General features: G+C 42.8%; 1 protein-coding gene and 1 pseudogene across 1 annotated transcript in view; both read left to right on the plus strand.

Moving 5' to 3' along the window:
• The first annotated feature begins 996 nt into the window (after positions 1-996).
• The window catches only part of LOC126484394 (putative ferric-chelate reductase 1 homolog), a 360,497-nt gene continuing 337,210 nt past the window's right edge, over positions 997-24,283 (plus strand). The window contains exon 1 of the mRNA XM_050107891.1: positions 997-1,192. The gene's annotated coding sequence lies outside the window, so the exon portion shown is untranslated. The remainder of the gene's footprint in view (positions 1,193-24,283) is intronic.
• Positions 18,852-18,969, plus strand: LOC126485271 (5S ribosomal RNA; annotated as a pseudogene).

Genomic DNA, 24,283 nt, shown 5'->3' on the forward strand with positions numbered 1-24,283 from the left:
GTTCACAACCAACTGTCCAACACTACACAAGTGAATATTCCAACAATGAGTCCAACCAGCCACAGACTGCACACAGCGCAGTCAGCGATTTTGAAACAGAGCACTACGTGGCGTTACCAACATAAAAACCTAAACAGCCTACTTACAAGTTTTAGAGGTCGGTTCTGCACCCTCTACTTCTTGAGTCAGTGGTCTTCCCCCACACCACAGACACGTACACCAACACTGTCGGTAATAATAAAGGCGCCCCAAAAATTCGCGCTCGTCCATTCCTGATCACTTCCTCAGCTCAAATCCAGATTGAAAGAAGAAGAGCGTAAAATGACCTTGAAGGACGAAGGGGGGCCGGAGCATGACTGCTTCTTAGTGTTTTGCCAAAATACAGTAGTCCTAAGTAACGACAGTATTTAATTTAACAAAACGCCGCTCCAACTAAATTTTTAGAACTTCATTCAGTTCACACGACCGGGTCCGGTCCTTAAATTAGGCCATTATCACGTGTATCGGGAAGGTATGCTGTAGAAAGCACTGTCCAATGACGACATTTGACTTCTTCTGTGCAACATAATTTTCGGATACACTTGATAATGGCCTAATATAAAGGCCGACGCCAGCCTTGCTTCATAGAAATTTTCAGAATAAATGAAAAACATAATCTTTTTAAGGTCCTCTATAACGAATCAGACCTCTCCTTTGACAAAATCCTGATTACGTGCCTGCAAGGACCAGTATTAAACGAGGAATTTGTGAGAATACTACAGTCGACCACGTAGTAACTGTACACAAATGAAGTGCAAGCAATACCGTAATTACACGCCTGCAACTGAAAAATCAAAAATAACGAACCTAGTGGCTGCTGTGCAGTCGCGACCACATTCCTAGTGCGAAGTATCATGTCAGACGCCACTAGCACTGACACCTAGCGACGGCGAGCGTAACTACCTCGTGGAGGGTAGTGAACGGCGGAGCTTCGGCGAGCCAATGAGGAAAGGCGTCCATCCCAGGGACGCAAAGAGCGCGTGGCTGTCTGCTCAGTACAACCGCTGTCGTTGTTCGGAGCAACAGGTAACAGGTGTTCCATCAGAAGACAGATTGTTTACCCAGTCCACGCAGTGTTGCTTACTACAGTGGAAGCTGTCACGGTTGAAACTAAGTTCATCACATCCGACGTCGAAGGAGCCAACTGTCTAAGGTCAGTCACTTTTCCCTGACATCGAATTACTTTTTCTTACTTCACGGTGTCAATGTAGCCTTTCGGACGCGCCTACCTTTGCAGCAAGTGAGACGTTGCTGGGTCAATCGGCTTCTTTGTTTACAAGGTTGATGAAAGGGTGCATTTGTCGCAAATAAGAGGACCTTTACAGTGTGTGAATTGGAAATAACTATAAAGTGAAGGTCTCTCGCCACCTCGAGAATAATTCACAAGTGATGTCGATATCGAAATTGTTCGCAGTGGACGAGGAAATAAGTGTCATTCGCGAAAGTAGTTTGACGGCTAATTTGTCACTTTCTGACCAGAGTCGTCTTTATATTTGGCGCGGAAACGTGCAGTGTTATCTCTTGCGATAATACGTGCCCTACTGCACTCTGTGGAGTGTTGTTTGAATATTGTCAACTCTGGTTAGCCGAGTCTCCAATTCATTGAAGAGGAAACGTATCCCAGGCTCTGGCTTATCGCAGACAGCCTTGTAATACCTTTTTAAGAGACCTTCATAAGTTGCTTACTCAGTGACAGGAAGAACAGACAAGAGTGACAACTTGTACCATCGTGTGCGTCCTCATTTGGTTCTTACGAATTACGAAAGGTAGATTTGCAATGCTGGTTGTTTCGATATACACTTGTATTCTGTTTACTGAAAAAACTAGCACCCGCTTACGGCTAATTCTCCTCCCCCGCAATTTTCGTAAATAGTTCACAATAATAATATTTTTGTTTGATCCAAATTGAGACTGAATTATCTCTGTCCACATTCTGACGAAGACAATTCTATACATGTAAAGACAAAAAGCCTGTAATATATGCCAGTCAGCCCATATATATATATATATATATATATATATATATATATTTTTTTTTTAAGTGATGTTCGCTTGCATTCTTATCTGCAAACTGTCAGATTCTAATTACAAGCCAACCCATTACAAACTGTCGGAGTAGATAATTCACGCATTTCAACGGTCCAGGACGAGAACATAGATCAGTGTGCAACTGTGTGTATGAAAATAAGTTAGTGCCTATGAAAAATTAACCATTTACTATACACATATTACAGATAGTGATATGTACTGGCCATCTGTGTAAACGATGTGGTTTGCCTAGTATATGTATAGTGGTTATAAGCGTTACGTTTGTGCGCCACTCTTTTCAAATGTCACGTCTACCCACCTTCCATTATGTCGTCGTTTGTTCATCTCTTATCTCTTGTAATCCAGCTAATCCGTGGTCCACCTATCGTACATAAGCCCATCTTTTTTCATTTGCCATGATTACGTCTTGAACACCGGTTTGTTCCCTTATCTATTTTTTCTTATGTTGATACTGTACATGTAGCTCTCCATTGCTGGTGGATCAATCCTGTTTTTCAATGGTTTTCACTTTACAAGTTCATGTCCTACAGCCATAAATCGAGATAATACGCATTGATTGTAGAGTTCTCTTTCTGACTCATCGGGTGCTTCGTTTTGAGAATCCTATGGAGTTTACTGAAAGTACTCCAAACTAAATTTTAGTGACATTTCACTGATCCCGGCTGTACTTGTCATAGACGGCCTTTCATACAAAAAACTGTTTTAACTTCGTTTTTAGTATGTACAATTTTATTTTCGGTATGTTCATTGTATAATGTTCGTTCTAAAATAGACTTTCAGGTCTCGTTTGGCACTTGTTCCGTTGGAGTTAACCATCCCAGAAGCTTAGATATGTTCCATTAAGACCCATTCCTTAGTTTTGTCACAATCTGCAGTCTGACAGTTGGGAACAGTATAGGGATGTGGAATTTTCCTTACCTTAACCTTCCTTCAGTTCTGAATTTCTCTGTATTCTGAAGTCTAATGGTGGTTCTGTAGTTTTTCATCTGTTGGTCTCGGTTTTACATGTGTTTTTCTCGTTTCTTGTGAAGTAAACAATTACGGCATAATTCCACCTTGGTGGCATTGGCTTCCTATGCAAAGATCCTGCAAGTAGGTTTGCAAGTTCCTTTTGTTTCACTTCCACCGTTAATCGTTTTCGTTGAAATACAATCACCTCTCGGAACCTTCCGTCATACCTGATATGAAGCAAGTGCTGAACCAGTTAGCCTGCGAGGGCGTTGGGATATTATTGCGTCCTTCACAAAATTGCGGCCTTCGCAAAACAAGTTTTAAAAGGTAAACGTGCGTTTCTGACCCATCAACGTTCGTTTTACATTCACCTATACTCACGATAGTTTTAAAAGAGAAGTTGCGGAATGGGATTAAATCGTGACCACATCTATGCGTCCTGTTTATTAATTTCGGCTATATCGATTGACCAAGCAAAGCATTGTTACGTACAAAGTAATTTCAGTTACGAAGTGAGCATTTTTGAATTTAGTGCAGTTTGCAGGAATATTAATATTAAATTACAGGCTCTGGGTTCTGTCATCAGCTTTGCCTTACTGGTAAAATTCAGGAACGAGTGATAACTTGTCAAAATAACACCTAGTATCTGACGGGTGGGTGGGGAAGCGATTCACCTTAATTTCGTGGTGAATGACGAAATACTTCCGAGATTTTGCAAAATATGGCTCTGGATACCGTGGAACTAGCCATTACATGCTCTGGCCTTTTTTAAACTGATGCTGAACTTTTACGTTTTGCAGGGGAGTATTCGAGGTCGGTTGGTGAATATTTTATCTTTCATATAAAAAGTAAAAAAAAGTGTTTTTGTGATTCGCGCGCTTCTGCGCTATGCAGTCTTTTTCATTCGATTTTGAGGAAACTATTCGGTAAAAAACGACGTTTTCCACGTCACAGCTTGATTTGTTTTCCTCACAAGGGGTCTAAAAATGCATCTCCACTCCGGGCCCTTGACAGGTCGAATAACCATTCAGATACTGGTAGAGCTTGACATATGCTCATTTGTTGATTAATCAGTTGCAAAAGAGTGTAATGTACTTCAGTCACCTGATAATCTCCACATAGCAATACGTTCTCTTTAAATACTGCCATAAAGCTCTAATTCTATGAAAACAAGCATTTGGGATTATTCATTTATAATGAACAGTCATACACCTTCAACAGCATAGCGTTAAAGATCATCGTGATAAGCATGGTTATGGAGCTAACATTATGATGAAAGACAGTAAAAAGTTGACTTGACACCGTTGTTTGGGAAAATTTCTAGCAAGGAGAAAGCAAACATACTGTCAGTAGACATATGTGTCCCATATTAGAGTGAAAACTTTTTTGATGGAAAAGTCTGGAAGAAATGCAAACGTAATTGAAGATGATTACTAAGACTCAGAGAAAGTAATACGAAGCAGTGCTAAAACTGGGTGCTCTGAATCCCGCTAAAAAAGACCTGAAAATTTGAAGTGCAGTTTACAACAAATATAAGTCCCGTGAAGAAAAGAGTGGCAACAATTATAGAAGTGGGACTCATCGGCCATTTGACATCAACCGCCGAATAAGAACCACTTCGGACTTGTCAGTCCGTAACAGTGTTAAACTGCCTGCTTTCTAGAGTCGTTTGCCTGCCTTGTCCTAGGCTTTCCTTATCTTGGAATCCAGCCTTGGCCCACTTAGTCTATTCGGCGTGCTCCGTCCACCTTCCATACCATTTTCACTATTCGTGTCTGACCTTCTGTCCCCTGACACATTTGTTTCTCTGTCTTTCCCAGCATGTCTTTCCTTTGCTCGCTGAACAACCTCCCTGGTAAATGTTTTTCTGGAACGCAAGTGTGGAGCAGAGAACAGGGTATCCCAGTGTAGCTGCTGTTGTGGAAAACACTTGGACTGGTATGTCCCAGACGCGTAAACCCCAGACAAATTTTGTATTGCTTTACCACCGGTGACTAGATTTATAACTGAAAAGGTGGGATACGATCATTTCATAGGAAAATTTTTAATTAAAATGGAAATAAGATGGTTGATTTCTATCGACGCCTGCAATTGTCACTCCTTCCTGCAGTAGTACAGATTACGGCTTACTTGCAAAAACTGCCCATCTATTTGACCGTTCAACATCGGAGCTCGCAACTTGCAGCAGGTTGCGGCTAGCGGCTTGAGTTTCCTAGGCTAAGGTTGTAATTTGCTACTTCACTTTTCCTCAGAACCGGACGTTACTCATTTTGAAATTACATCAAAGGGCACATACACATACGAAAATATGAAGTTTTACTGAGCTGATTGTCTTTTTTTATTTTTTTAGGCATGATAACGTTCGCAGTTTTCCTTTTAGACGGATGAAATGATGACTTGCTGAAAATCCGGTAGTCCTCGAAATACTAAATGAAGTAAAGGATCTTAACTTTCAAACGTTTACCTTCCGCACGATTGCACATGTGAGAATGGCACAAGTTGAACAAATAAGACTTTCTGCGGCATCAAAAGTCTCGTCTTCCATTTACAACCACTTCTCGCCAAGTCTCTATGCCATGAACACGTTTTACAAAGCAAAAAGTTTATATCTTTGGCAGAGCCAATAGCTGTTACATATATAGCAAAATTAATGGAATATTTAAACTTAAGCATTATTTTGAACACATGGGATATACAAATTTAGGAGCAGAAATAATTTTTTCTGCAGTTTTTATGCGCTCAGTTTTTTTAAGTGCCTTTAAACGAAGATGCTAAGATAATGATAATACGTGCTGATATTATAGGAGTCCTAATGTATAATTGGGTTGATTACAGTACAATATGGAAGAGCCACAGAGGAATAAGAAGTGCTGGAGTTGAATTCAAAACCCTTATACTGACCTGAGACACGTGGGGGAATGGGGAGACTGCGTTCACAATACGGTAACGGCCACGAATCCACAATTCTACATCACTATTGACAAAGCAAACTTTGCAAACAAGGGAAACTCCAGCATTGGTCGTATAAATTTGAAACTTTTTCATTTCTGCAAATCTTTCAATCACTTATCTTCAGTGCAGTACTATGACCAGTGGACTCCTACAGTCAGGCACAAAATGTAACTTCCAACATCGATGTTTATCGTGAAGAACATGCCAACTAGCAGGCAAGATTCAAACTGCTAGTTGGCGTGTTATTCGCGGTAGACACCTATGTTGGTAGCTACATTTTGTGCGTGACTGTAGAAGTCGACTGGTCATAGTACTGCACTGAAGATCATTCTGAAATCGACTTGCAGTAATAAGAGGTCCCAAATTATACGAACAACGCTGTAGTTTACGCTGTTTGCAATACTTACTGTGTGGTTGAGGTACATTAACTTCTTAATCGAATCAAATCTCAAGATAACAAGCTGTCCATTGGGGAAAGAATACGTAAGACAGAAAATAACAATGGAAGTTCTTTCCAACAGTTAGGGAAACTTACTAGGGATATAGGCAGAGTGAACTAATCGAACGGAAATAGTCCATCAACAAAGGAGGTGGCTTACAAAATACTCGTTTGACCTATACTTGAGTATTGCTCGTCAGTGTGGGATCCGTACCAGTTCGGGTTGACAGAGGAGATAGAGAAGATCCAAAGAAGAGCGGCGCGTTTCGTCACAGGGTTATTTGGTAACCGTGATAGCGTTACGGAGATGTTTAGCAAACTCAAGTGGCAGACTCTGCAAGAGAGGCGCTCTGCATCGCGGTGTAGCTTGCTGTCCAGGTTTCGAGAGGGTGCGTTTCTGGGTGAGGTATCGAATATATTGCTTCTCCCTACTCATACCTCCCGAGGAGATCACGAATGTAAAATTAGAGAGATTAGAGCGCGCACGGAGGCTTTCCCTCAGTCGTTATCCCCGCGAACCATACGCGAGTGGAACAGGAAAGGGAGGTAATGACAGTGGCACGTAAAGTGCCCTCCGCCACACACCGTTGGGTGGCTCACGGAGTATAGATGTAGTTACTGAGCCACGAGTGTTAGAGATGACGGTGCGGGCACATGAGCGCGCTTCTTTCCACAATTATCGGTGAGCTGGCAGTCGGCTGCTTGCTGTACTGGACGCGAGCACGTGTAACAGCGACCGCCGAAGTTGCACCTATCTTCTACAGATACGGCCGAATACCTATTTTGAGTTTGCCGTACACATGACTTAAAGATAATGAAGTCCATCACACGTTGTAACTACGAGGACAGTAGGCTTTCACATCAGCGTTCACGTTGTACCGAAATCGACTAACCACGACAAGATACTGCTTTGAAGTGATCTGGGAGCTTGTGCCCCCTTAGTTTTATTTTATCGACGTTGACTCTGGGGTGCCTCCATAGTGAAAAAATAGTTCCTTGCAGACGACTTCACAGGGTAGCAGCTCGAACCCTCCTGTGATGTTTCACACAATCGTTGGGGAGGCTCCCTGGCTTTTAGGTAGTTCATTCAATAAAAGGGTCAGTCCAGCACTCCCGCAAAAGGAAGATTCTATCTGGCAGAAATGTAGTCATCAAGCAAGTTTTACTGCAATGGCCCCTGTACTTTAAACGAACGTACCATATGGAAACTACTTTACAAAAATTTATTTCTAAGGATCTAAAAATTATAGGGACTTTCTAAGCCCAACAAATACTGCTCATCGCGTCTTTCATGTGACGCCCAGCGTCGATTTGTTTACTGTTATAAACAAAACGATTTTATAGCGGAATTTTATATGCCAATTCCACAGAGCAGTCCCAAATTAGTCAGGTAAGATATTCGTTTTAGCGATGTGTTGGCAGGGAATGTAAAACACGAAGAATAACCAGTACTCCATCAGTGACAGCACCTCCCTGGCCCATGCTGTTTGCTACCTCGGTGCAGCATTGCTGTTCAGTCACTGCTGGAGGTACTGATTATTCTTTGTGTTTTACTATCTCTGCCAACACATCGCCAAAACGAATGTTGTTGTTGTCTTCAGTCCGGAGGTTTGTTTGATGCTGCTCTCCATGCTACTCTATCCTGTGCAAGCTTCATCTCCCAGTACCTACTGCAACCTACTGAATCTGTTCAGTGTATTCATCTCTTGGTCTCCCTCTACGATTTTTACCCTCCACGCTGCCCTCCAATACTAAATTGGTGATCCCTTGATGCCTCAGAATATGCCTCACCAACAGATCCCTTCTTCTAGTCAAGTTGTGCCACAAATCTCTCTTCTCTCCAATTCTATTCAATACCTCCTCATTATGTGATCTACCCATCTAATCTTCAGCATTCTTCTGTAGCACCACATTTCGAAAGCTTCTATTTTCTTCTTGTCTACACTATCGTCCACGTTTCACTTCCATGCATGGCTACACTCCATACAAATACTTTCAGAAACGACTCCCTGACACTTAACCCTATACCCGATGTTAAATTTCTCTTCTTCAGAAACTCTTTTCTTGCCATTGCCAGTCTACATTTTATATCCTCTCTACTTCCACCATCGGATATTTGGCTCCCCAAATAGAAAACTCATTTACTACTTTAAGCGCCTTATTTCCTAATCTAATTCCCGCAACATCACTCGATTTAATTCGACTACATTACATTATCCTCGTTTTGATTTTGTTGTTCAACTTATACCCTCCTTTCAAGGCACTATCCATCCCATTCAACTGCTCTTCCAAGTCCTTTGCTGTCTCTGACAGAATTACAATGTCATTGGCGAACCTCAAAGTTTTTATTTCTTCTCCATGGATTTTAATTCCAACTCCGATTTTTTCTTTTGTTACCTTTACTGCTTGCTCAATATACAGATTGAATAACATCGGGGATAGGCTACAACCCTGTCTCACTCCCTTCCCAACCACTGCTTCCCTTTCATGCCCCTCGACTCTCATAACTGCCATCTGGTTTCTGTACAGATTGTAAATAGCCTTTTGCTCCCTGTATTTTACCCCTGCCACCTTCAGAATTTGAAAGAGATTATTCCAGTCAACATTGTCAAGACAGGATAAATCTCCGAGCTTTCGACCACTACCTCCATGGTCGTCGTCAGGGCTAAAACTGACTGTCGTGAACTATTTTTTTTTTTTTTTTTTTTTTTCTTTATTGTATTTCAATTCCCCTATCGGGGCGGGCTGGCAGCAGCATATGCGCTGCTCTTCAGCCGTGTCGTGAACTAGCGAGGTTCCCACTTTTATATGCAAAGGACGGCTACTGATTGGTTGGAATACGTCAGCGATATGGCGCGTAGCGAAGTGGTGCCCTCTACTTCCATAGATGTAGCTGCTATCCCGCGTTGCTTGCAGCGCCATCCCTTGAATCAGGAGGTAAAGTGCGAGAAGTTTTCCTCTGCGATTTTTCTTTATCCAGTGCACTCTTCCAAGTGTTGCTAAGTGCATAGCCATTGTCTCTATTAAAGTTATTATCGCTAAGTCTAATTTCGACTGCTTCCCGGATCACAGAGTCGCAGTAATTCGATGTGTGGGCTATTACTCTGGTTTCTTCAAATAAAATCTTATGCTTGTTAAGCAGGCTATGTTCAGCCACCGCTGATTTTTCCAAATACCTGTATTTCAGGTGGCGTTGGTGCTCGATGCAGCGGTCGGCAACGGTTCTTACAGACTGGCCCACGTAATTCTTGCCGCATTCCCAAGGAATAGTATAAATTCCTGGCACTCTTAAGCCGAGACTATCTTTGACTGGCTTAAGAGTGCCGGGAATTTATACTATACCTTGCGAATGCGGCAAGAATTACGTGGGCCAGTCTGTAAGAACCGTTGCCGACCGCTGCATCGAGCACCAACGCCACCTGAAATACAGGTATTTGGAAAAATCAGCGGTGGCTGAACATAGCCTGCTTAACAAGCATAAGATTTTATTTGAAGAAACCAGAGTAATAGCCCACACATCGAATTACTGCGACTCTGTGATCCGGGAAGCAGTCGAAATTAGACTTAGCGATAATAACTTTAATAGAGACAATGGCTATGCACTTAGCAACACTTGGAAGAGTGCACTGGATAAAGAAAAATCGTAGAGAAAAACTTCTCGCACTTTACCTCCTGATTCAAGGGATGGCGCTGCAAGCAACGCGGGATAGCAACTACATCTATGGAAGTAGAGGGCACCACTTCGCTACGCGCCATATCGCTGACGTATTCCAGCCAATCAGTAGCCGTCCTTTGCATATAAAAGTGGGAACCTCGCTAGTTCACGACTGTCAGTTTTAGCTCTGACGACGACCATGGAGGTAGTGGTCGAAAGCTCGGAGATTTATCCTGATTTGACGCGGCATGTACACAGAGAGATTTTTACTCAAGAAATACGTCGCGAAAGACTTCGTAGCCAACATTGTCAAAAGCTCTCTCTAAGTCTACAAATGCTAGAAACGTTGGTTTGCCTTTCCTTAATCTATTTCCTAAGATAAGTCGTAGGGTCAGTATTGCCTCACGTGTTCCAACATTTCTACGGAATCCAAACTGATCTTCCCCGAGGTCGGCTTCGTCTGTAAAGAATTCGTGTTAGTATTTTGCAGCAGTGGTTTATTAAACTGATAGTTCGGTAAGTTTCACATCTGTCAACACTTGCTTTCTTTGAGGTTGGAATTATTATATTCTTCTTGACGTCTGAGGGTATTTCGCCTGTTCATACATCTTGGTCACCAGATGGTAGAGTTTTGTTAGGCTTGGCTCTGCCAAGGCTGTCAGTAGTTCTAATGGAATGTTGTCTACTCCCGAGCCCTTGTTTAGACTTAGGTCTTTCAGTGCTGTCAAACTCTTCACGCAGTATCATATCACCCATTTCATCTTCTTCTATCTCCTCTTCCATTTCCATAATATTGTCCTCAAGAACATCGCCCTTGAATAGACCCTCTAATACTCCTTCCACCTTTCTGTTTTCCCTTCTTTGCTTAGAACGAATATCGTACCAGAATAATCTGGGACTGCTCTGTGGAATGGGTATGTAAAATACCGCTATAAAAATCATTTTTTGTAACGAAAAACAAACAGATGCTTGGCATCACATGAGATGCGATGTACAGTATTCGCTAGGACGGACTCCAGCTACACGCTGCAAAAACGAAATTGAAAATATTTGCTGAGACACCAGAGAAAATGTCTGACGACCCATAGGAAAGACAACCTGTATACTTTCAGGTGTTACGTATAATTTCCTCGGGATCACAACTTGCTATGACCAATCAACAATACGGGCAACAAACTCCTCTAAAACTCCACACAAAATTAACACATCATTTGGCAGCTAATTCCATAAATTATCTGGGAGTAGGCATTAGGAGTGATTTAAAATGGAATGATCATATAAAGTTGATCGTCGGTAAAGCAGATGCCAGACTGAGATTCATTGGAAAAATCCTAAGGAAATGCAATCTGAAAACAAAGGAGGTAGGGTACAGTACACTTGTTTGCCCACTGCTTGAATATTGCTCACCAGTGTGGGATCCGTACCAGATGGGGTTGATAGAAGAGATACAGAAGATCCAACGGAGAGCAGCGCGCTTCTTTACAGGATCATTTAGTAATCGCGGAGGCGTTACGGAGATGACAAACTCCAGTGGAAGACTCTGCAGGAGAGACGCTCAGTAGCTCGGTACGGGCTTTTGTTGAAGTTTCGAGAACATACCTTCACCGAGGAGATCCCTCCTACGTATATCTCACGAAGAGACCATGAGGATAAAATCAGAGAGATCAGAGCCCATACAGAGGCATACCGACAATCTTTCTTCCCACGAACAATAAGAGAGTAGAATAGAAGGGAGAACAGATAGAGGTACTCAGTGCCCTCCGCCACACACCGTCGGGTGGCTTGCGGGATATGGATGTAGATGTAGAAGGTGGCAATTGTGTGTGGTGTTGTAGAGAAGATTGTTGATCGACCATGTCAAGTTGTGATGCCGAAGAAGTTATACCCAACACCATTAGAAGTATCTACACCAGTTGCAACTGGGGCTCATAGTACAGAAATCTGTACTGCCCTTAAAAAATTAAAAACGGTTCTTGCAAGCACAGACTAGTTATGATCTCGACTCATAGCAAGATTGCGTTTCCACCTTCCGTCACAATGGAAAGTTTAAATATAAACATTCATTCCTTTTGGATACAATCACTGAATGATTTTAATCACTACTGATATGTTATACGTCGGCCACCTGTGGGGGCTTGAAATGTAAATGCCTGTAGTCTTAGTCGCGAAATACCTTTCCGGTCTTAGCTAATGAAAACGGTGGGATGGAAACGGATTTGTCGCTGCATCAGAACCGCTTTCCCTCAGAGTACGCTTCTAACCTGGGGTGGCACGCTTTTAAGGGATTTGCAAGTTGTTTTGTTGGCCAGCGGTGAAAGCAAGTCGTAGCGTGTGATAGCTGTGGCATCAGCTGAGCAGTCGCTCGCTAAGCTTTTTGGTCTGAGAAGTCAATCGTGCATCCTGGAACACAACGAGAATTCCTCGCGACTTGCAAAAGTCTACTTGCAGTTATACGGATCGTCCACTATTACTGCACGTTTAGCACGGGAAACTGGCCTGAATCGCCAAATAAGGCTGCTCGTGGTCAGCTTTCTGTGAGAGATTCATTCCCGGCCGACGTCGTAGTCTCTGCCGGTCAGTGATGCAGAGGTTAAGATATAGCGTTCCTTGTCTGGAGGATGTATGTTAGTCTCCGCCGCTGCACATCCAGCCTTAGGTTTTACATAGTTCACGTAAACTGCTTAAAGCAAAATGGTTTCTGTTAAGAGAACACGGCATATTGCTATCTCCATCCTTCACTTAAATTTTGCTTTACTGTTAACTTTTGGGTTCATGACCATTAGATGCATCCATAACTTATAAAACAGGTCAAAGTTTTGAGTGTTGTGTATTACTGACTTATAGAAGGAAAAATCTACAAAATAAGTAGCATAGATTCCATAAATCTTTAATAATACTTACTGTATGAAGGCCTCATAATACGCGTGACCCTTTCATCTTCTGATATGCTAGCTAGTTGGAATCACTTCACGAGGCGATGCCTTTCATCATTTCGGGTGTTCTATCTTCTGGTGACGAATCCTCTGACCGTATTCGCTTATTAGAATTGTATATTAATACCTTCAGCTGCTGACGGGCGTTGATTTTTATATATCAACAGGGACAGCTGAAAATGTGTGTCCCGACCGGGACTCGAACCCGGGATCTCCTGCTTACATGGCAGACGCTTCATCCATCTGAGCCACCGAGGGCACGGAGGATAGTGCGACTGCAAGGACTATCTCGCGCACGCCTCCCGCGAGACCCACATTCTCACCTTATGTCCTCACACCACATTCGTAGTGTCCCTATCCAACACTCTCATTACTCGTGGAAGACATTCTTACCAAGTCCCGTAAGAGCTAGGGTAATATGTGTGCATCCGCACAGGAGGTGGTCATGGCCGGTATTGCCAGAACTATATACTTATATGGATATGGTGTCTGTTCTTTCGGACATGTCCGAAAGAACAGACATCATATCCATATACGCACTCGCTTATGGTCTACTCAAAGTCGTCCTTTGTTCTTTCCTGGACGGAAATGTCTTTATACGAGAAACACACAGCTTGACGCAAGATTTAAAGTTCCGTGTGCATCACTGCTAACTCCTTCAGAACTAACCTTAAAAACTCGCGTGTGTTCCAGATAGGATGATAAAGCAGGTGACTTTTCTAATGAAAATGTTGACAGACATCATTTTGAGCATTTATTGCGTTAATGTGATATTTACAGGTAATCACGCTGTAACAGCATGCGTTCTCAGAAGTGATAAGTTCACAAAGGTACATTTATGACATTGGAACATCGAAATAAAATGTTCAAACGTACCTAAGTTCTGTATTTTAATTTAAAAACCTACCTGTTACCAACTGTTCGTCTAAAATTGTGAGCCGTATGTTAGTGACTATTACAGCGCCATCTATCACAAAGCGAAAAAAGTGGTCCAACTAAAACATTCATATTTCTTTGCGTACTACAAGAATATGTAATAAAAAATGGGGGTTCCTATATTTTTAGAAAAAAACAGTTGGTATCCGTTTGACCTATGGCAGCGCCATTTAGCGGGCCAACCATAGCGCCATTTGGTTTCCGCCTTCAAGCTAGACAAGTTTCGTTCTTTGTAGTTTTTCGTTTGACGCTTATTTCGTGAGACTTTTGGTCCGGTCAATATCAATGGACCACCCTGTATACGTATATTCAAGAAATCCCGTGACAGCAATGGTGCTCAACTAAATATTTCAGACTTTCTGTAAACAAGAGCTTGAAATTTTTAAAATACGGATGCTTTGTGAAACGCTTGTTCGGAACAGGAGTGCTGGAAAGGCCAAATATCTCCTGCGAGGAAGGAAACACAGATCAGGACTTGTTTGGATGTGAAAACTTGCCTACTGAAATGAATTATCCATAAAGTAAGTTCGTGAGCTTGAAATTTTGACCCACAAACTTGCCTAAGGACGCTTATTTCAACAAAATATACAATTTAAGTAAACCTGGAATTGAGTTCTTGTAAAATGCTACAACGTAATGAAACTGCGGGATTTCGCTGAAACGTATAGCAAAATCGTGTATGGTTGTGGAAACTTATGTTTCCGTGTAACGAAGAGATCCCGCAAAATAATAATGAGCCTTTCATCATTTGTACGATGGTATGCGGTAGGGAATTTGTGCTAGATGCTTATCCACAATATTAAGAATTCAGCTATTCGGATATCTGTATTGCCTTGTGAATGTATTCCTATGCTAATATTGAGCCCAAAGATAAGTTTTGGATGAGAGAAGTTACCAAAACCCGATTCTTCTCTGCCAGAGAACTGGCAGTCATTTCGACTGCGTTGCATCTAAATATACACACGGATAACCACTGATGTAGTGCTGTGGAAGGGGACTGTAGTCAGGAGGTGACGGTTCTTCCGCATTTCCGCTCATTGCTCCATCAGCTGGCTGTCTTTATGACAGTATCTTTACATACTTCTAATGGAAGTTTTCTAATAATAGCCCCATTGTTCTCTCTCTCTCTCTGGTTGGCAGCAACTCTCCATTCTTCCTGCATGTGCGCCTTCAGTTTCAGCTCGTAGTATGAACAACAATTCGTATCTATTATGTTTAATGTTCTCCAGTCTGGGTCTTCTGCTACACCCTTAATTACTTTAGATTGACCATTACGTCGGAAAATATGGTTTATCAATTGTGTATGGTATTTTGCAGGTCTTGTCGTGGGTTAAGCCTCTTCCACTTTTGTCTGTCTGAATATTTGCCTCCTTTGATATTGTCCAGCATTTGATATATTTTTTGCTCTTCCATTTTTCGCTCCGCCATTTCATCTAGTCCTTTCTTCAATAAACAATCCCTCCTCAATGTCCAATCCAGTTCCGTTTTCTCTTTCTGACGACTTTCAGCATGTTTCTTCTCCAACTCTACTTAATACTTCCTCACTCCTTACTCGGTCTTCCCATTTCACTTTTTTCTTTCTTCTCCATATCCACACCTCTAGTGCCTCCAATCTTCTTTCATGTTCCTTTCTTAATGTCCAGGTCTCCGCACCATATAGTGCAACGCTCCAGATGTAACATTTGGCAAGTCTTTTCCTCAGATCTTTGTTTAGTGATCCACAAAGTAATTTGTTTGGTCTTGAGTCCTTTTGCCATTGCAATTCATTTCCTAATTTCTGTTGAGCCCTGCTTTTTATGTGTCATGAAGTATCTTTCCTTTCTTGCTTTAATGGAAACTTCCTCGTCAGCGATCATTTCTCTCCAGCTGACCTTCATTTTTCTGTAGCTCCATGTTTCGAATGCAGCATGTCTTTCACACCTATCGTCCAAGCTTCGCTGCCGTATGTCGCAATGCTTCACATATAGGTCTTCAACATTTACTTCCTCGCGTCAGATTGTATACTCTTTGTAGTAAATGTTTGTCGTATTAAAAGCGTTCTTGACCTGGGCAACTCTGCACACTGCCTCCTGATAGCTTCTTCCATCACTCGTGATTTTACTTCCGAGGTAATCAAACTCGTTCACTTCAACCGTTTCATTTTTCAACTTCGCCGCTCTCGCTTTCTTCGTTTTTACTGCAGACTAGAACTTTTTTGTGTTTATTGTCGTAAGGAATTCCTCCTCTTTATTATTTTATCCGTTATCTTAAGAATCTTTTCCAAGTCTCCTTTACTTTCTACAATTAGTGCTACATCATCGGCAAATCTCAGCATGTTTACATCTTCATGAATTGTTACTCCTGTGTTCACTACTTACTCCACCCTGTCGATTGCATTCCACATGTATGGATTAAGCCGGCCGGGGTGGCCGAGCGGTTCTAGGCGCTATAGTCTGGAACCGCGCGACTGCTACGGTCGCAGGTTCGAATCCTGCCTCGGGCGTGGATGTGTGTGATGTCCTTAGGTTAGTTACGTTTAAGTAGTTGTAAGTTCTAGGGGACTGATGACGTCAGAAGTCCCATAGTGCTCAGAGCCATTTGAACCATTTTTTGTATGGATTAAATTATTACCATACCCCATTTTCAATGTTAGCTGATTCTTCATTACCACAGCGAACTATTCCGATTGCAGGTGTTATATACGTCTCCTTTCTTTAAAGCTGATTCCTGATTGGCGAAGAATACTGAAAAATACATTCCAGTTGACAATGAAAATGCGAACCTGCACACGCGCGCGCACACACGGCTTCGAAACGGTCGAATATGGCCATCAGTGTTGTGCAGTTGCCGTTCCAAGAAATTGCTAGACTGTATTGTTGATGACGTTCCAGTAGTTTCCGGACAGCGAATAAGACAGCAAAAGGCTACGGATGTACAAACTCGTTTGAAGTGTTTGCGGAATGGAGTAGGGAAGGTAGTAGGGACAGAAGACAGTAAAAACCGCGAACGATATCTGTATTTCCTGGACGTCACCTCGCACTCGCCAGAAATGCGTCTCTGCGTAGAGAAGTAGGCGGCGTGTGCCGTGGGCAGGAGGTCGTTACGTCAGCGGAACTTTGCCGTTCCGCCGGATACAGACACGGAGGCCCGAGGCCGGCAGGCACAGGCATAGGCGGAGCTGGGACAACGGCTCGGAGATCGGCCCGCGCGCTGCCGGCCTTGGCTGATTCACAGCCGCGCCGGCCACTGGGAAATACCCGGCTTAACACAGCCGGCCCTTGGAGGTAGTGCCCATACACGCTACTTAAAGTTTGGCGAGTACGCATGCGCAAGCATTTCGTGCAAGCGAACTTACGCGCCTGTTACTGAGGGTATTTTAATCCCGTCTTCACAACTACAAGAAACCATTCTGGAATAACACAAACAACGAAACCCGCTTGATTGGTAGAGGTCGCTGACACACACTTAAGCGGTAGTGCTCAACCTGAGGGTAAGCTAGTTCGAATCCTGGTAGTGGAAAAAATTTTCACTGCCAAGGGGAGGAGAGGCGATGATGTAAAGTTCCTGTCCACCAGACCTTGCGTCATTATCCTGCTTTGAATTTCAAACACCTCTGCAGTGCCACATAAAGTGATGCATGTGACAGTTACTGATCCGTCCCTCGGATTGGGAAATAAAGCTCGGCGGCCCCCTTGGTGCTATTTGTGAGGATCAGGCTATTTGCTGCTGTGGGTTTCACCCCCCCCCCCCCCCCGCCCTCGTGTTCTATCACCCCTACACCTTCCTACGCCCCCCTCCCCCCCCCCTCCCCCCCACACACACACACACTCACACTCTGCATACATGATGTATAACAAAAAGTTGTAGTGGAAGATGTTACAAATAAACAAAAAATACAAATGACAAAAAGAGGGAAAAGTTTTAGATCAAAGGAAAAACTAGTGGCAAAGTTGACAACACTGCACAGTACTCCAGAAGGATACAAATAAGCAGATCATGCACTGTTATATTTCTACAGTGCAGTTCTGCCAAGCATTGTGGGATCAGACTAGAATAAAGTGTCAAATCAAGAAACGACCTAAAAACGCGTAAGGAGGCGGTAATTCCTGATGAGAGGAAAACCAGGCATGAAATGCAGTAAGTAAACATAAAACTTTCTGGCAGATTAAAATTTTGTGCCGGACCGGGACTCGAACTCGGGACCTTTGCCTTTCGCGTGCAAGTGCTCTACCATCTGAGCTACCCAAGCACAACTCACTCTCCGTCCTCACGACTTTACTTCCGCCAATACCTCGTCTCCTACCTTCCAAACTTTACAGAAGCTCTCCTGCGAACCTTGAAGCACTTCTGTGGAAGTTTCATATCAGCGCGCACTCCGCTGCAGAGTGAAAATCTCATTCCAGTAAGTAAATATAGTTTGCAACGAACTGTTTTTCATCTCGAAGGCAATTAAATTGCGAATAACTTCCATTACAGACCACTGATAATAAAATGAAACGTGCTTAGTGACAAGATCACGCATTTCTTGTAGTTACGAAGACGAAATTAAAATATTCAAATGTAAAGCAACTACGGACTATATGACCACACAAACGAATTTTAGGTTCCTCTGTTGAAAGTTGTTTTTTAACCACTCGTGTGGCTTGAAGGTTGAACGGTTTTAGACTATGCAAGTTTGCGCAAGCGTCTCTGCTTTTATGTTTAAATTTGTGCATATTTTTACAAGCAAAGACTCGTTCTAAGATGGTTTTCGTCGCTGCAAGTTATCAAGCTATTTAAGATAGTTATCTGTTTGGGCGTTTTATTTGAGCTTGTCCTAGCCGATGAAAATGGAAGTCTTTTTCTTGTGCGTTTGTCCCTCATCGGCGCAGAGTCAGGATGGTTGTTAATGTATTTGGGATGCTTCGTTTACGGGGGTGCCAACGGCCTTGCCGCAGTGGTAATACCGGTTCCCGTCAGCTCACCGAAATTAAGCGCTGTCGGGCTTGGCTAGCACTTGGATGGGTGACCATCCGGGCTGCCAAGCGCTGTTGACAAGCGGGGTGTGCTCAGCCCTTACGTGGCAAACTGAGGAGCTACTTGATTGAGAAGTAGCGGCTCCAGCCTCGTAAACTGACATACGCCTGGGAAAGCAGTGTGCTGACCACATGACCCTCCGTATCCGCATCCACTGACGCCTGTGGGCTGAAGATGACAGGCCGACCGTTGTGACCGAGCTGCTCTAGGCACTTCAGTCTGGAACCGCGCGACCGCTACGGTCACAGGTTCGAATTCTGCCTCGGACATGGATGTGTGTGATGTCCATAGGTTAGGTTTAAGTAGTTCTAAGTTCTAGGGGACTGATGACCTCTGATGTTAAGTCCCACAGTGCTCATTTTGAGGATGACACGGCGGCCGGTAGGTACCATTGTGCCTTCATGGTCTGTTCGTGCAGAGTTTAGTTCAGTTTTTAGTTTAAGTGGTGCCAGATGCCATTCCTGTTACCTCCTGTGACGGAAAATGTGGACTCAAATTGTGTGCGTGTAGTGTTGTTAATGTGAAAGCGAGCGAAAGTTATCTAAATGTTTGTCTAGCAACTAAAACAATACTTGGGTGCCAGCCCAGTATTCACCTAGTGGGATGTGGGAAACAACCTAAAAACCATATCCAGGCAGGCTGCACACCAAGCTTCGTCGTTAATCCGCTTGCCGGATTCGATTCTGTAAGTGGCGTTATAGTACTCACGGCTAACCGGGCGGGTTGGATGGAAATGGAACTAATTAAACTAAAAGAATAATTGTGCAGCATCACATCATATTGTTTGAAAACCCCAAGTAATTAAACCGATTGCCGATGGAGACGTCAATAACGGAAATACATTTTTCAGAACAAAATTTGTGAAAGGAATAAGAGGTGGCTAGTTACTCAGTTCTTCACAGCCGCCAGAAATAACAGTATTAGTTACTCGTGTGTTCTCTCATCTTGCCTTTAATGAAGCGACTTTAGTGACCAAATGTTCAAATATATCTGTCCATTCTTTAGATTATATCATCCTGGTGGGTAGATCAATTCACTGAGTACATTAATGTTGGAATCACTTATTTTGTTAGTCGTAGGCCTGATTTACAGCAATAAATTAGAGTTTGCCTGGAGCACATCATTGCTCGAAATGAATCATGGAGTTTGGGGAAACCGGAAAGAAGAGAATGGAAGCGTTTGAGATGTGGTGTTAAAGAAGTCTGTAAATAAATGTTATGATAAATGGAATCCTTTGCAGAATCGTCGAGCAACGATGTGCGAAACTCTGAGCAGAAGGAAGACCAGGATGATGGGCACTTAATACACGAGGGATTAACTTCAGTGGCACAAGAAGGGAAAAACTACAGAGGAAACTAGATCAGGATACATACAACTAATAATTGAGGATGTGGGGTGTAAGTGCTAGTCCGGTATGAAGAGGCTTGGCCGCAGCAAGCCAGTCTGAAGACTGATGACTCTAAAAGTCACTTTCTACACATAGTATAGTTTCGTTAATCGCAGTTGCAAACACGACCGAAACGACCGCGTCATTGATTACACAAACTGTAAAAGGATGATTAAAATATCGGGCGAGGGTGACTTGTGCAGAATGCTAGCACATACATGCTTGTCAAGCTTGCAGTAAATTGTGGGCACCATAACATGTGTGGAACAAATCAACACGACCCATGATTACATTTAATCTTCTCTCGGTGACTGTACACTGGGGACTAAATTCCTCTCACTGTCGAATTTTGTGTGATTTCAAAAGTTCGCCATTGCACTGCTCAGACCTCCAAATAATTCAATACCTTCTCTTACTGACGGTACGGGTACTGTAACGGATGATGATAAACAGAAGGCCGAAATTCTAAACCTAACTTTCAGAAACTCGTTTACGGTAGAGGACTGCAGCACCACTACCCCGTTCAATTATCGAACAAACGCAAGGATGGCTGACACAGTGATTAGCGTATCTGGGATTGTAAAACAGTTAAGATCCTTAGACACCAGGAAGGCATCTGGCCCAGACGGTATCCCCGTAAGATTATATGTTGACTATGCTACAAATACAGCACCATTCTTATCCATCATCTATCAGAGATCATTGGAACAGCGGAAAGTTCCACGGGACTGGAAGAAGGCCGAGATCATAGCTGTCTATAAAAAGGGTAGAAAATCGGATGCACATAATTACCGGCCAATTTCACTGACATAGATTTGTTGTAGCATCACATCTCAAATGCGATTATCTTTTGCTCCGGTTTTCTCACCGTCCATGTTTCAGTACCATACAATCCTGTACTCCAGACGTACATTCTCAGAAATTTCTTCCTCAAATTAAGGCTGTTATTTGATATAGTAGACCTCTTAGCCAGGAATGCCCTTTTTGCCATTGCTAGTCTGCTTTTGATGTCCGTTCGTCATTGGTTATTTTACTACCTAGGTAGCAGAATTGCCGTAACTTAATCTATTTCGTGACCATCAATCCTGATGCTAAGTTTCTCAATGTTCTCCTTTCTACTACTTCTCATTAAAGTCGTCTGTCTTCGATTTACTCTCAATTCATATTCTGTACTCATCAGACTGTTCGTTCCGTTCAGCAGATCAGGTAATTCTTCTTCACTTTCACTCAGGATAGCAGTGTCATCAGCAAATAGTATCATTGATATCCTTTCACCTTGAATTTAATTCCACTCCTGAACCATTCTTTTATTTTCAGCATTGCTACCTCAATGTACAGATTGAGCAGTAGGGACGAAAGATTACATCCTTGTCTTACATCCCTTTTTAAAACGAGAACTTCGTTCTTGATCGTCCACTCTTACTATTCCCTCTTGACTGTTGTACATATTGTATATGACCTATCTGTCCCTATAGCTTACCCCTATATTTTTCAGAATTTCCAACATCTTGCACCATTTTACATTGTCGAACGCTTTTTCCAGGTCGACAAATCCCATGAACGTGTCTTGATTTTTCATTAGTCTTCCTTCCATTATTAACCGCAACGTAAGAACTGCCAGTCTCGTGCCTTTACCTTTCCTAAAGCCAAACTGATAGTCATCTAGCGCATCCTCAATTTTCTTTTCCATTCTTCTGTATATTATTCTTGTCAACAACTTGGATGCATGAGCTGTTAAGCTGATTGTGCGATAATTCTCGCACTTGTCAGCTCTTGCCGTCTTCAGAATTGTGTGGATGATTTTCCGAAAGTCAGATGGTATGTCGCCAGACTCATACATTCTACACACCAACATGAATAGTCGTTTTGTTGCCACTTCCCCCATTGATATTACAAATTCTGATGGAGTCTTATCTATCTGTTCTGCCTTATTCGATCTTAAGTCCTCCAAAGTCCTTTCAAATTCTGATTCTAACACTGGATCCCCTATCTCTTCTAAATCGACTCCAGTTTCTTCTATCACATCAGACAAATCTTTCCCCTCATAGTGGCTTTCAATGTATTCTTTCCACCTATCCGCTCTCTCCTCTGCATTTAACAGTGGAATTCCCGTTCAGTCTTAATAGCATCACCCTTGCTTGTAATGTCACCGAAGGTTGTTTTGACTTTCCCGTATGCTGAGTCTGTCCTTCCGAAAATCATCTCGTTTTGGGTGTCTTCACATTTTTCTTGCAGCCATTTCGTTTTAGCTTCCCTGCACTTCCTATTTATTTCATTCCTCAGCGACTCGTATGTCTGTATTCCTGTTTTCCCGGAACATTTTTGTACTTCCTTTCATCGATCAAATGAAGTATTTCTTCTGTTACCCATGGTTTCTTCGCAGTTACCTTCTTTGTACCTATGTTTTTCTTCCCAACTTCCGTGATGGTCCTTTTTAGAAATGCCGATTCGTCTTCAATTGTACTGCCTTCTGAGCTATTCCTTATTGCTGTATCAATGGCCTTAGAGAACTTCAACCATATCTCGTCATTCCTTAGTACTTCCGTATCCCACTTCTTTGCGTATTGATTCTTCCTGACTGTCTTGAACTTCAGCCTACTCTTCATCACTACTATATTTTGATCTGAGTCTATATCTGCTCCTGGGTACGCCTTACAGTTCAGTATCTGATTTCGGAATCTCTGTCTGACCATGATGTAATTTAATTGAAATCTTCCCGTATCTCCCGGCCTTTTCCAAGTATACCTCCCCCTCTTGTGATTCTTGAACAGGGTATTCGCTATTACTAGCTGAAACTTGTTACAGAGCTCAATTAGTCTTTCTCCTCTTTCATTCCTTGTCCCAAGCCCATGTTCTCCTGTAACCTTTTCTACTCCTTCCCCTAAAACTGCATACCAGTCCCCCATGACTATTAGATTTTCATCCCCCTTTACATACTGTATTACCCTTTCAATATTCCCATACTTTCTCTCTCTCTCTCTCTCTCTCTCTCTCTCTCTCTCTCTCTCTCTCCATCTTAAGCTTGCGACGTCGGCATTTATACCTGAACTCTATAGCTGTCTGTGTTGGTTTGCTGTCGATTCTGATAACTCTTGTCATTGAACTTTTTACAGTAACACTCTCTGCCCTATCTTCTTATTCATAACGTATCCTACTCCCGTTATACCATTTTCTGCTGCTGTTCATTACCCTATACTCATCTGACCAGAAATCCTTGTTTTCTTTCCACTTCACTGACCCCTACTATAACTGGATTGAGCGTTTGCATTTCCCTTTTATAGTTTCCCTATCACGTTCAAGCTTCTGACGTTCCACGCCCCGACTGGCATAACGTTATCCTTTCGTTGATTATTCAATCTTTTTCTCGTGGTAACCTCGCCCTTTGGCAGTCCGCTCCCGGAGATCCGAATGGGGGACTATTCCGGAATCTTTTGCCAATGGAGAGATCATGACATTTCAATTACAGGCCACATGTCCTGTGGATGCACAATGTGTCTAATGCAGTGGTTTCCATTGCCTTCTGCATCCTCATGCTGTTGATGATTGCTGATTCTTCCGCCTTTAGGGGCAGTTTACCACCCCTAGGACAAGTGTACCCCTGTATCTGTCAGTTCCTCCGCCCTCTTTGGCAAGGCCGTTTCGATGAATGAGTGATGACTTCTTACGCCGGAAGTCTTCGGCCGCCAATGCTGATTATTAATCAAATTGTTTCCTTTACTCAGATTTTTATTACAGAGGGCAAGCAGCCGCCTGACCGAACACGCTGAGCTACTGGCCGGCGCCACGGCTGCAGACATGAGCCATAACCTGCCTTACTTTGTTGTTACAGACCTCACAAAAGATTAACTGTGGAAGCAGTAGACGTATTCTGCATAACATAGATGATGGCATTGTAAACTTTAATTGCGTTTCGCGGAAAGATCTTTGTTCAAACGATTCCCATCTAA

This window comes from Schistocerca serialis, chromosome 6 (assembly GCF_023864345.2).
Source record: "Schistocerca serialis cubense isolate TAMUIC-IGC-003099 chromosome 6, iqSchSeri2.2, whole genome shotgun sequence".
Lineage (NCBI taxonomy): Eukaryota > Metazoa > Arthropoda > Insecta > Orthoptera > Acrididae > Schistocerca > Schistocerca serialis.